This window comes from Desmodus rotundus, chromosome 5, assembly GCF_022682495.2.
Source record: "Desmodus rotundus isolate HL8 chromosome 5, HLdesRot8A.1, whole genome shotgun sequence".
In the NCBI taxonomy this organism is placed as follows: Eukaryota; Metazoa; Chordata; class Mammalia; order Chiroptera; family Phyllostomidae; genus Desmodus; species Desmodus rotundus.
In genome coordinates this window covers 98591350-98601936 of record NC_071391.1, presented here as the reverse complement: position 1 = coordinate 98601936, position 10587 = coordinate 98591350, and the positions used below count along the sequence as shown (strand labels likewise).

Below are 10587 nucleotides of genomic sequence, written 5' to 3'. Positions count from 1 at the left end.
TTGATATCAGGTATTGTGATCCCTCCTGCTTTGTTCTTCTTTCTCAAAATTGCTGCAGCTATTCGGGGTCGTTTATGGTTCCATATGAATTTCTGAAATGTTTGTTCTATATCTGTGAAGTATGTCATGGGTACTCTAATAGGGATTGCACTGAATCTATAAATTGCTTTGGTAAGTATGGCCATTTTGATGATGTTAATTCTTCCAATCCATGAGCATGGTACATGCTTCCATTTGTTTGTGTCTTCCTTAATTTCTTTCTTCAGTGTTGTGTAGTTTTCTGAGTACAGGTCTTTTACCTCCTTGGTTAGGTTTATTCCTAGGTACTTTATTTTTCTTGTTGCTATATCGAATGGGATTTTTTTCCTGATTTCTGTTTCTGCAGTTTCGTTGCTGGTGTACAGGAATGCCTTTGATTTCTGGGTATTGACTCTGTATCCAGCTGTTTTGTTAAATTCACATATTAAGTTGAGTAGTTTTTTGGTGGAGTCTATAGGATTTTCCATGTACACTATTATGTCGTCTGCAAACAGTGACAGTTTCATTTCCTCCTTTCCAATTTGGATACCTTTTATTGCTTTTTCTTGTCTGATTGCTGTGGCTAGGACTTCCAATAGTATGTTGAATAGGTGTGGTGAGAGAGGGCATCCTTGTCTTGTTCCTGATCTTAGTGGGAAAGCTCTAAGTTTTTGTCCATTGAGTGTGATGTTGGCTGTAGGTCTCTCATATATGGCCTTTATTATGTTGAGGACTGCTCCCTTTATTCCCACTTTGCTGAGTGTTTTTATCAGAAATGGGTGCTGTATCTTATCGAATGCTTTTTCCGCATCTATTGATATGATCATGTGATTTTTGTCTTTGCTGTTGTTGATGTGATGTATTATGTTTATTGATTTGCGAATATTGTACCATCCTTGCATCCCTGGGATGAATCCCACTTGGTCATGGTGGATGATCTTTTTAATATATTGCTGGATGTGGTTTGCCAATATTTTGTTGAGAATTTTAGTGTCTATGTTCATCGATGATATTGGCCTGAAGTTTTCTTTCTTCGTTGTGTCTTTATCTGGTTTTGGGATTAGGATGATTTTTGGCTTCATAAAAAGAGTTTGGGAGTCTTCCATCAATTTGGATTTTTTCGAATAGTCTGTGAAGGATAGGGGTTAGCTCTTCCTCAAATGCTTTGTAGAAATCTCCTGTGAAACCATCTGGTCCAGGGCTTTTGTGTGATGGGAGTTTTTTGATGACTGCTTCAATTTCCTTTGCTGTTATTGGTCTGTTCAGGTTTTCTGCTTCTTCTTCATTCAGTTTTAGAAGATTATATTTTTCTAGAAATGTGTCCATTTCACCTAGGTTTTCAAATTTCTTAGCATACAGTTCTTCATAGTAATTTCTTGCAATCCTTTGTATTTCTGTGGTATCAGTTGTAATCTCTCCTCTTTCATTTCTAATTTTGTTTATTTGGATGCTCTCTCTTTTCTTCTTGATGAGCCTACTTAAAGGCTTGTCGATTTTGTTTATCTTTTCAAAGAACCAGCTCCTGGATTCATTGATCCTTAGAATTGTGCTTTTAGTCTCTATGTCATTTAGTTCTGCTCTGATCTTGGTTATTTCCTTCCTTCTGCTTGCTCTGGGCTGTCTTTGTTGTTGTTCCTCCAATTCTTGTAGGCATAGGGTTAGGTTGTTTGTTAGAACTGTTTCTAACTTCTTAAGGTAGGCCTGTATTGCTATGAACTTCCCTCTCAGGACTGCCTTTGCTGTCCTAGGTTTTGGGTTGAGATGTTTATTTCTTCCTTTTGTTCCAAATTGTTGCTTTGAGTCCTGGTTTCCTTCCTGTCACTGTTGGTTCCCTGAATATTTTGCTTTATTTCACTTCGGGTAGCCTTCTCTTGTTCTTTCATTTTGCGACCAAGCTCAATCAGTTCTGTGAGTATTTTGATTACCAGGGCTTTAAATTCTCCATCAGATAGGTTGGCTATCTCCTCATCACTTAGCTCTCTTTCTGAAGTTGTGCTCTGTTCTTTCATTTGGGCCATATTTCTTTGTCTCAGCACACCTGTTAAGTTGTAAGGGAGTGGGGCCTTCAGTATAAACCAGGGCAGGGCAACCCTCTTTGCTGCCCTTCAGTGCTGCCTGTGGGGGAGGGGCCAGAGAGGGAATAACGCAGCCCACCTGCTTGTCTCTAGCCCACTTTCCAATGAACTCTCGTGTGAGACTGGGAGTTTCTCCCACCTTGGCAACCACTGTAGTCCACTGTCAACTCAGTCTCAGTTTCGCCTTCAGCCAGCCCTGCCCACACAGTCCCCTGCCTCTGGTTCTTACTGGTCTGGTTGTTCTGGTTGATTTTTTCTTTAATTCCTTGGTTGTTGGAGTTCCATGCAGTTTGATTTTCTGGAACTTCTGGTTGTTTATTGATTTTAGATTGGCTGTTTTCCTCCTTTTGGTTGTGTGAGGAAGCAAAGGGTTTCTACCTACGCCTCCAACTTGGCCAGAACTCACGGAGATCAGAATTCTTTAAGTATTGTAAATGCAATTCCTTTATTAGATATGTGACTTACAACATATTCTCATAGCTAGTGGTTTGTCTTTTCATTGTCTTAATAGTATCTATCACAGAGTAAAAAGCTTTTAGTTTTGATAGAGTCAAACTTGTCTTTTGGGGTCATATCTAAAAACTATGTAAGAAACCCCAGGTCATACAGGTTTTCTCCTATGTTTTAGAAGTCGTATAGTTTTATGTTTTACCTTTAAGTCTAATCCATTTTGAGTTAATATTGAATTAGTTCTGAGCTATATACTGAAGTTTTGTTTTGTTTTGGGTTTTTTTTTTTGCATATGGATATTCAATTGTTCTATCACCATTTGTTGAAAATGCTATTCTTTCTCCATTGCACTGCTTTTGCCCCTTTGTCAAAAATCAGTTGACAATAATTGTTTGGCTCTTCTACTTCCTTTGCCTTTCGGTATTTAGAATCAGGTTACTGATCTGTACAAAACAGCTTCCTAGGATTTTGATTAGAATTTTCTTGAACCTCCAGATCAAATTGGGTCACATTAACGTCTTAATAATGTTGAGTCTTCCAGCCCATGAACATGGTATATTTCTCCATTTATATGCCTTCTTTAATTTATTTCATCAGTGTCTTTTGGTTTTTATCATACTGATCCTACACATTATTTGTTAGATGTATACCTAAGTATTTTATTGCCTTTGGTTCTATTACAAATATTTTTAAATTTCAAGTTTCAATTATTCATTATTGGCACATAGAATACAATTGACTTTATATATTGACATTGTGTCCTGCAACCCTGATCATTTTTATAGGAACATTTTGTAGATTCTTTGAGTTTTTTTAATATATAGATCATCCTATCACATTCAAATAAAGGCTTTTAAAATTTCCCGCTTTCTAATCCGGGTATCTTTTTTTTCCTTGTCTTATTACACTAGCTAGCACTTCCAATACAATACTTCATACTTCATAGGAGTGGTGAGTGAAAACATCCATGTCTTGTTATTAATCTTATAAGGACAGCATTTAGTCTTTTACAATTAAGTATGATGGCAACTATAGAATTTCATAAATACTCTTTATTAAATTAAGAAAGTTTCCCTGTATTCCTAGTTTGCTGAGAATTTGTATTACAAATGCATGAAATCAATTTTATATCTATATAACTACAATTGGGAAAAAAATTTAAGTATAGCACTAGCCCTGGCTGTGTTGCTTGGTTGATTGGAGCATCATCCCTTATACCAAAAGGTTGAAGCTTCGATTCCCAGTCAGGGCCCTAGGTTGTGGGTTTGATCCCTTATCAGGATGTGTACAGGAGACAACCAGTCAATGTTTCTCTCTCACATCAATGTTTCTTTCTCTCTCTCTATCCCCTTCTCTCCCTAAAATCAATAATAAACATGTCCTTAGGTGAGGATTAAAAAGAAGTATAGCATCAGAAAACTTTAGGTATTTAAGGATAAATTGAACAAAAATTTGCAAAACCTATATGCCAAAAACTATAAAATAATAATGTATTATGTGAAGGAGAACCACATAAAATGAGATATATTATGTCATTTCTTAGAAGACTCGATATTATTAAGATACAATTCTCCCTAAATTGATTTTCTCCAAATTGTCAAATTGATCTATTCAGATTCAATAGAATCCCAATTAACACCCCAGTAGGAGTTTGTTGTGGGTGGTATTTTGGGTTTGTTTTCTCTCTTTCTTTGATAGAAATTTAGAAGCTAATTCTAAAATTGCATTGAACAAAAGACCCAGGATAGTAAAAGTGAGAGTAATCAAGACTATTTGAAATTTATGTATAAGTAGATATATAGATTAATGCATCAAAACAGAGTTCTGAGAGACAGAGAGAGAAAGAAAGAGAAAGAGAAAGAGAGAGAGAAAGAGTCAATTGATTTTTGATAGAGGCATACTATAATTCAGTAATGGAAAACAGTCCTTTTCAACAAATGGTTCTGGTACAACTGAGCACTTGCATGGAAAACTGAATACTCCAGCTGAAGAGTGCAGAAAGAATCACAAGGGTCAAGAGTGGATGAAGAAACATCAATGGGGATGCTCTTGCTTCCAGAAGAAATGATGGTAGCTTTGCTTTTACTCTAGTAACTTTACTTTTAGGAATTTATTTTACAGATACAAAAATACAATAACCAAAAGCCTGTCAATAAAAGACTAGTAAAATTGCAGTTTATTTCTATAATAGGGTAACATGCAGCTGTTTAAAGAATAAAGAAGCTCTTTATGGAATGAGCACCAAGATAAAATTTTTAATTATAAAATAAAAAACCAAGAGGCCAGCTCCCTGCACCATACTCTCTCTGGTCACCCTGCACCCACCCCACCAAAGCCACCACTCAGCAGTTGGTAGGAAGTTGGCACTTAGTGGAGAGGAGAGACTTCTGTGAGCACATAAAGGAAGTAGGAGTAGGATGGTTTTGTGAAAAATGGGTGCCGTGGCCAAACCAGACAGTCATCACTTCTGATGTCAAGAGCCTCACCATGAAAACTGAGAGCACATTGAAAACAGTTTTCATGTAACCTGAGAGAGTTTGAAGAAACTACAGTTGATGGCAGAAAAACTCAGACCATCTCAACTTCATAAATGGCATATTGGGTCAACATGAGGAACAGGATGGGGAGGGAAGCACAATAACAAGAAGATTGGAAGATGAGAAATCAGTGGTGGAATGTGTCATGAACAATGACACCTGTTCCAGGGTCTACAAAAAAGCAGACTAAAAATTTCATCATCCTTCCAGAAAGGAATTAAATGCTATGCTAAACAAGCTCTGTGCAATGAGCAAATCTCTCCATTTGTTTATTTGTTTTTACTGTGTTCAGTTATCTTATCACAAAATTTTACATGCAACTACTTCCAAGTGTTGGTTTAATTAGGGCCTACCATTTACCCATTACTAAATAAATTTGTTTATGTTAAAAAGAAAACTCAAGTTGCATAACAGAGTAATTGCATGTTTGGACTACGCTGCAAGAACACATAAGGACCTGGCAGCCTGAAATGCCTGGGGGAGAGTAATAGGTTGGCTCTAGGACTAGCCTGGAGAAGGATACTTTTCAGTGCATATTATTCTATATCTTCTGAAATTGGGGGTTTTTACCTTTGTGGCACCAATTAAAATATATGCTAAAAACTAGCTTCAGTCTATTAAGAATTAATCCCCATAAGCTTGTAGGAATTGCTACCCTGGGCCACACCGAGAGGCCTGCCTGATATAGTTGGAGAGATTGACTGGTGGTTCCATGACTGATTTCATCCAGAAGGTTCAAAGTATGCTCCTAAAGAAAGGAGCAGAAGGATTGGAAAGATGGTGGTGAGATAGGTGGGAGCAGAGTCCACTTCTCCCTGCACATGGGTGAAATACCTGGCCAATCTTCTGAGGAATAGAGCGAACAGCCAACAGTACCCCAGCATATATGAAGATTAGAGACCAAAAATTGTAGAGGACATCGAAAAATCAGACGCTAAGGAGAGTGCTTCAGGAAAATAAGGTCTCTGAGACCAGCTCGGGGACCAGGGTGGCTGCAGCCCCAGGTCCCACGCCTGCTGGATCTGCCGCAGGTTTCGTGGGAGAGAGCCGGGTTAACAGCTCCCTCCCCTGCCAAACATGGTTTGAGCAGCACCAGGAGAGACCTTGTTGCTTGAAGTTGCAGAGAGGGGAATAAGGACTAAGTGGCTAACACACAGGGGCTGTGAACACTCATGGAGACAGTGGACGCTGGCCGGGGAGAGTTGAGAGTTGGGCAGTGACAGTCCCTGATCCGGTTAGTCCCATCTAGTTGGAGAGGTGGGCTGTGTAAGAGGCCAGGCCCTTGTATGGAGCTGCAGGCTTGAGCAGGAGAAATTTTTCAAAAAGAACAAGTGAAAAAAGAGACACTTGCTGACTGTTTGGGGAACTCTCCTGTAGCAGCCGCTCCTGCCTCCTCCCCACCCAGCTGTTTGGCCCTCTAGCAGTGGCGCTGAAGGTCCTGAGCTCATACACATAGACCCAGCGAGAGTGTGTGCCCTAACCTGCAGGACCAGAGGCTGCTATTTCCACCACACCTGCAGGCCCTGGATGGAGTGCAACTGACTCGGCTTCACAGAGGCACCGCGCACCCAACCCCTGTTCCCCCAGGGAAGCAGCAGAGGAGGCGCACACCTGCATCTGCAGCAGCAGCTATGGTGGCACCCCTCCTCTGTAGGGCCAACTGGCTCTCTGGGAGGAAGGCAGAGATGACCCAGCAGAGGATAACTACAGGGCTCAGGAGTCAGCAATCCCCAGAGGGACTTGAATCAGTAGGGGAGCTGAACTGGCCCGAGGGGCCACTGAGAGTCGTTCGCATCTAGGACAGCAAAGAGCAAAACGGAGGTATGTGAATTGCCCCTAATTGATGTACCTCAGGGACAGCTGACAGCGCAATTGGTGGAGTGAAGGCCTAGGCTGGTCATAAAAGGGCACTAGGGACTCTTCGGTGAACTGGGGAACTGGGCTGGAGGCTGGCAGAGTGTTGATGAGGAAGGGAGAAAAGTGAAAGCAATCGCCCCTCAGCCTGCTACAGACAGAAGACCAGCAGAACTAGCTTGGGGAACAGAGTTTACAATAGTCAAGGGGTGGAAGCAACCTAAGTGCCCATTAGCAAATGAGTGGATCAAAAAACTATGGTACATTTACACAATGGAATTCTATGCAGCAGAGAGAAAGAAGGAGCTTATACCCTTTGCAACAGCATGGATGGAACTGGAGAGCATTATGCTAAATGAAATAAGCCAGGCAATGAGAGACAAATACCATATGATCTTACCTTTAACTGGAACATAATCAGCAAAATAAAAAAGCAAACAAAATGTAACCACAGTTACGGAAATTAAGAACAATCTAATGATAGCCAGAGGGGAGGGGGAGGTGACAGTGGGAAGGGTTTTCAGGAACTACTATAAAGGACACATGGACAAAACCAAGAGGGAGAGTGGAAGCAAGGGAGGGAGGTGAGTTTGGCTGGGGTTGGGGGGAGGGGTGGGGAGAAAATGACAACAACTGTAATTGAACAACAATAAAATAATTTTTTTAAAAATCTTCAACAAAAAAAGAAAGAAAGAAAGAAAAAGAACTGGCTTGGCCAGTTTGAAGCCAGCAGGAGGCTTCTATTTTTTTCTTAAGTAATTCTTTATTGTCTTTTTCTTTTTTTCTTTTAACTCCTTCTTCCTCTCTTTCCTTCTTTCTTTTTTAATTCCTTCTTCCTTTCTTTCCCTTTTTATCTCTTCTTCCTTCTTTTCTTTTTAAATTCCCACAAGTGAGGCAATAAAACCTGGAACTGTGAAAAGACCAGAGTTGGACCCAAAGATGGGGCATCCCAACAGCTGAGACAGTGAAACAAATTTCACCTTGCTATTCCAGAGAACTTGCAAGTTATTGTATATTTGTATTCTTATTTTTTTCATTATTTTTACACCTTTCATTTTATTAGTATTTTTGTATTTCCCTTCTTCCTGCTTAGTCTTCTTTGCTTGGCTAGTTAAATTGGATTGTTTGACTGGTTTCCCCTTGTTCCCTCTCTCATAGTGTAATGTTAATTTACTGTCTTTCACTTCACTAGTGTTCCATTAGCATACTACTCTAGGTCCTATACTTATTCTTGTTATCCAGATCACATAGATTCTGTCATATGACTGTTGCTCCATTATTATTGTAAATAATTGCAGTTCCATACACTTGTAAATACTACACAGCACCCCTCCCAGATCTTAGCCCACTTCACTGTTTCCTGAACTTTACTACTATTGTGGTTAACTCTATTCTCTCACACACTACACCTATTTTCTATCCTTTACTCACTTTACCTCATAATCTGACCTCCCACAAGCTCACTGCTTTCTAAATCCAACTCATAATCCATGCCACCCCCCTCCCCAACAAGAGTCTTATCTTCTTTCCACCCTTTCTAAGAAGTGGCTAGTGGGTAAAATATCGTGGTTAACACTATACACATCCGAAGGATCTCCTATCTCTTCTCTATGGGCTGGTAATTTAAATATCATAGAAGACACTCCTGCTGTCTTACAACACTTCAACTTCCCCCTCCAACTGATCACAAAAGAGAGTGGGTGGAAGCTGTAAACACTGGGATACGTGCTGGAAGAGGAAACCCACCAACAAAGGAATCACCAACAGATAATAGAAGAAGCTGAAGGAAGGAGTGGAAGCCACACTAACCTCTACCCAGAACGATCTGGAAATAAAACTAAATGGTGGAGAAATTACCCAGAACAAATAACTGAACAATAGCAAGAGAGAAGCCACAAAGCCTCACACAGACAGAAGAACCAGCTTGAACACTACTTGCCCACACGTGCACAATAGAATACAAGATGTGGTGGACAGAGTGACCCCCAGTTAACCAACTGGTGGGAAGGGCCCACCAAAGAAAGACCCAACAACAATCAAAACCCAAAGACATACAGAGAGCCAACAAAAATGACAGCCCAAGACCAGCAAGCTCAGCAGATCAAGGAGAATGCACCACTGAATCTCACAGGTCTCCTACCATAGAAAATCACACCATAAACCCAGGGAGCCAGAACAGATCAATTTAAGAAGCAGATGCTAACAAGAAGAGTCTCACAAACAATGGAAAGACAAAGAAACAATTCCCAAATGAAAGGAAAGGAGGAAGCCTCAGAAAGAAATTTACATGAAATAGAGGCAAGTCAACTGTCAGATACTGAGTTCAAAGTAGTCGTTATCAGGAAGCTCCATGAGCTCACAGAGAATTACTAAAAACTACAGAGAAATTACAATGAACTCACTGCAAACTATATCAACATGAAAAAGGAAATAGAAACTATCAACAAGGGCCAAGAGGAAATGAAGAACACAATTTTTGAATTGAAGAACGAGTAGAGGGAATCAAAAGCAGGCCAGATGAAGCAGAGGATCATATCAGCGAGCTGGATGACAAGGTAAAAAGACCACCCAAAAAGAGCAAGAAAAGGAAAAGAGGCTCAGAAAGAACAAAGAGGGGTTAAGGGAAATGCAGGACAACATGAAACGTAATAATATGCATATAATAGGGATACCAGAAGGAGGAGAAGAGCAAGGGATAGAAAACCTGTTTGAAAAAGTACTGATGGAAAATTTCCCTAATCTGATGGGAGAAAAATTCACCCAAATCCAGGAAACACAGAGAGTCCCGATCAAGAGGAACCCAAAGAGGCCCACGTTAAGACACACCATAATTAAAATGGCAAAATTCCAAGATAAAGAGAGAATCTTAAAGGCACCAAGAGAGAAACAGGAAGTAACATACAAGGGAGCCCCGATAAGGCTGGCAGATGACTTCTCATTGGAAATGCTCCAAGCCAGAAGGGAATGGCAAGAAATATTCCAAGTAATAAAAACCAGAGGACTGCAACCAAGGCTACTTTATCCAGCAAGGCTCTCAGTTAAAATGGAAGGCCAAATAAGTAGCTTCCGAGACAAAGCCTCAAAGAATATAACTCCTCCAAACTAGCTCTGCAAGAGATGCAAAGGGGTTTGCTTTAAGTACAGGAAGAAAAACAGTGAAAGAGAGAGGAACACAGGCATGAAAAAGTGGCAAGGAATAAGTACCTATCAATAATAACCTTAAACATAAATGGATGAAATGCCCCAATGGAAAGACACAGAATATCGGAATGAATAACAAAACATGACCCACACATATGGTGTCTACAGGAGACCCACCTCAGAACAAAAGACCTACACAGACTGAAAGTTAAGGGCTGGAAACAAATATTCCCAGCAAATGGACAGGGAAAAAAAAGCTGGAGTAGCAATACTCATATCAGACAAAATAGACTTCAAAAACAGAGCCATAAAAAGAGACCCAGAAGGTTACTTCATAATACTCAAAGGAAGAATCCACCAAGAAGACATAAACATTATAAATATATATGCACCCAACATAGGAGTACCCAAATACATAAAGAAAATCTTGGAGAACTTCAAGAAAGATATTGACAGCAACACAATCATAGCAGGGGATTGTAACATCCCACTGTCAAAAATGGACAGATCTT

At 40.0% G+C, this 10587-nt stretch overlaps 1 pseudogene; it reads left to right on the top strand.

Annotated features, from left to right (window-relative positions):
* Positions 1 to 3919: 3919 nt before the first annotated feature.
* Positions 3920 to 5270, top strand: LOC112315170 (fatty acid-binding protein 5 pseudogene; annotated as a pseudogene).
* The last annotated feature ends 5317 nt before the right edge of the window (positions 5271 to 10587 follow it).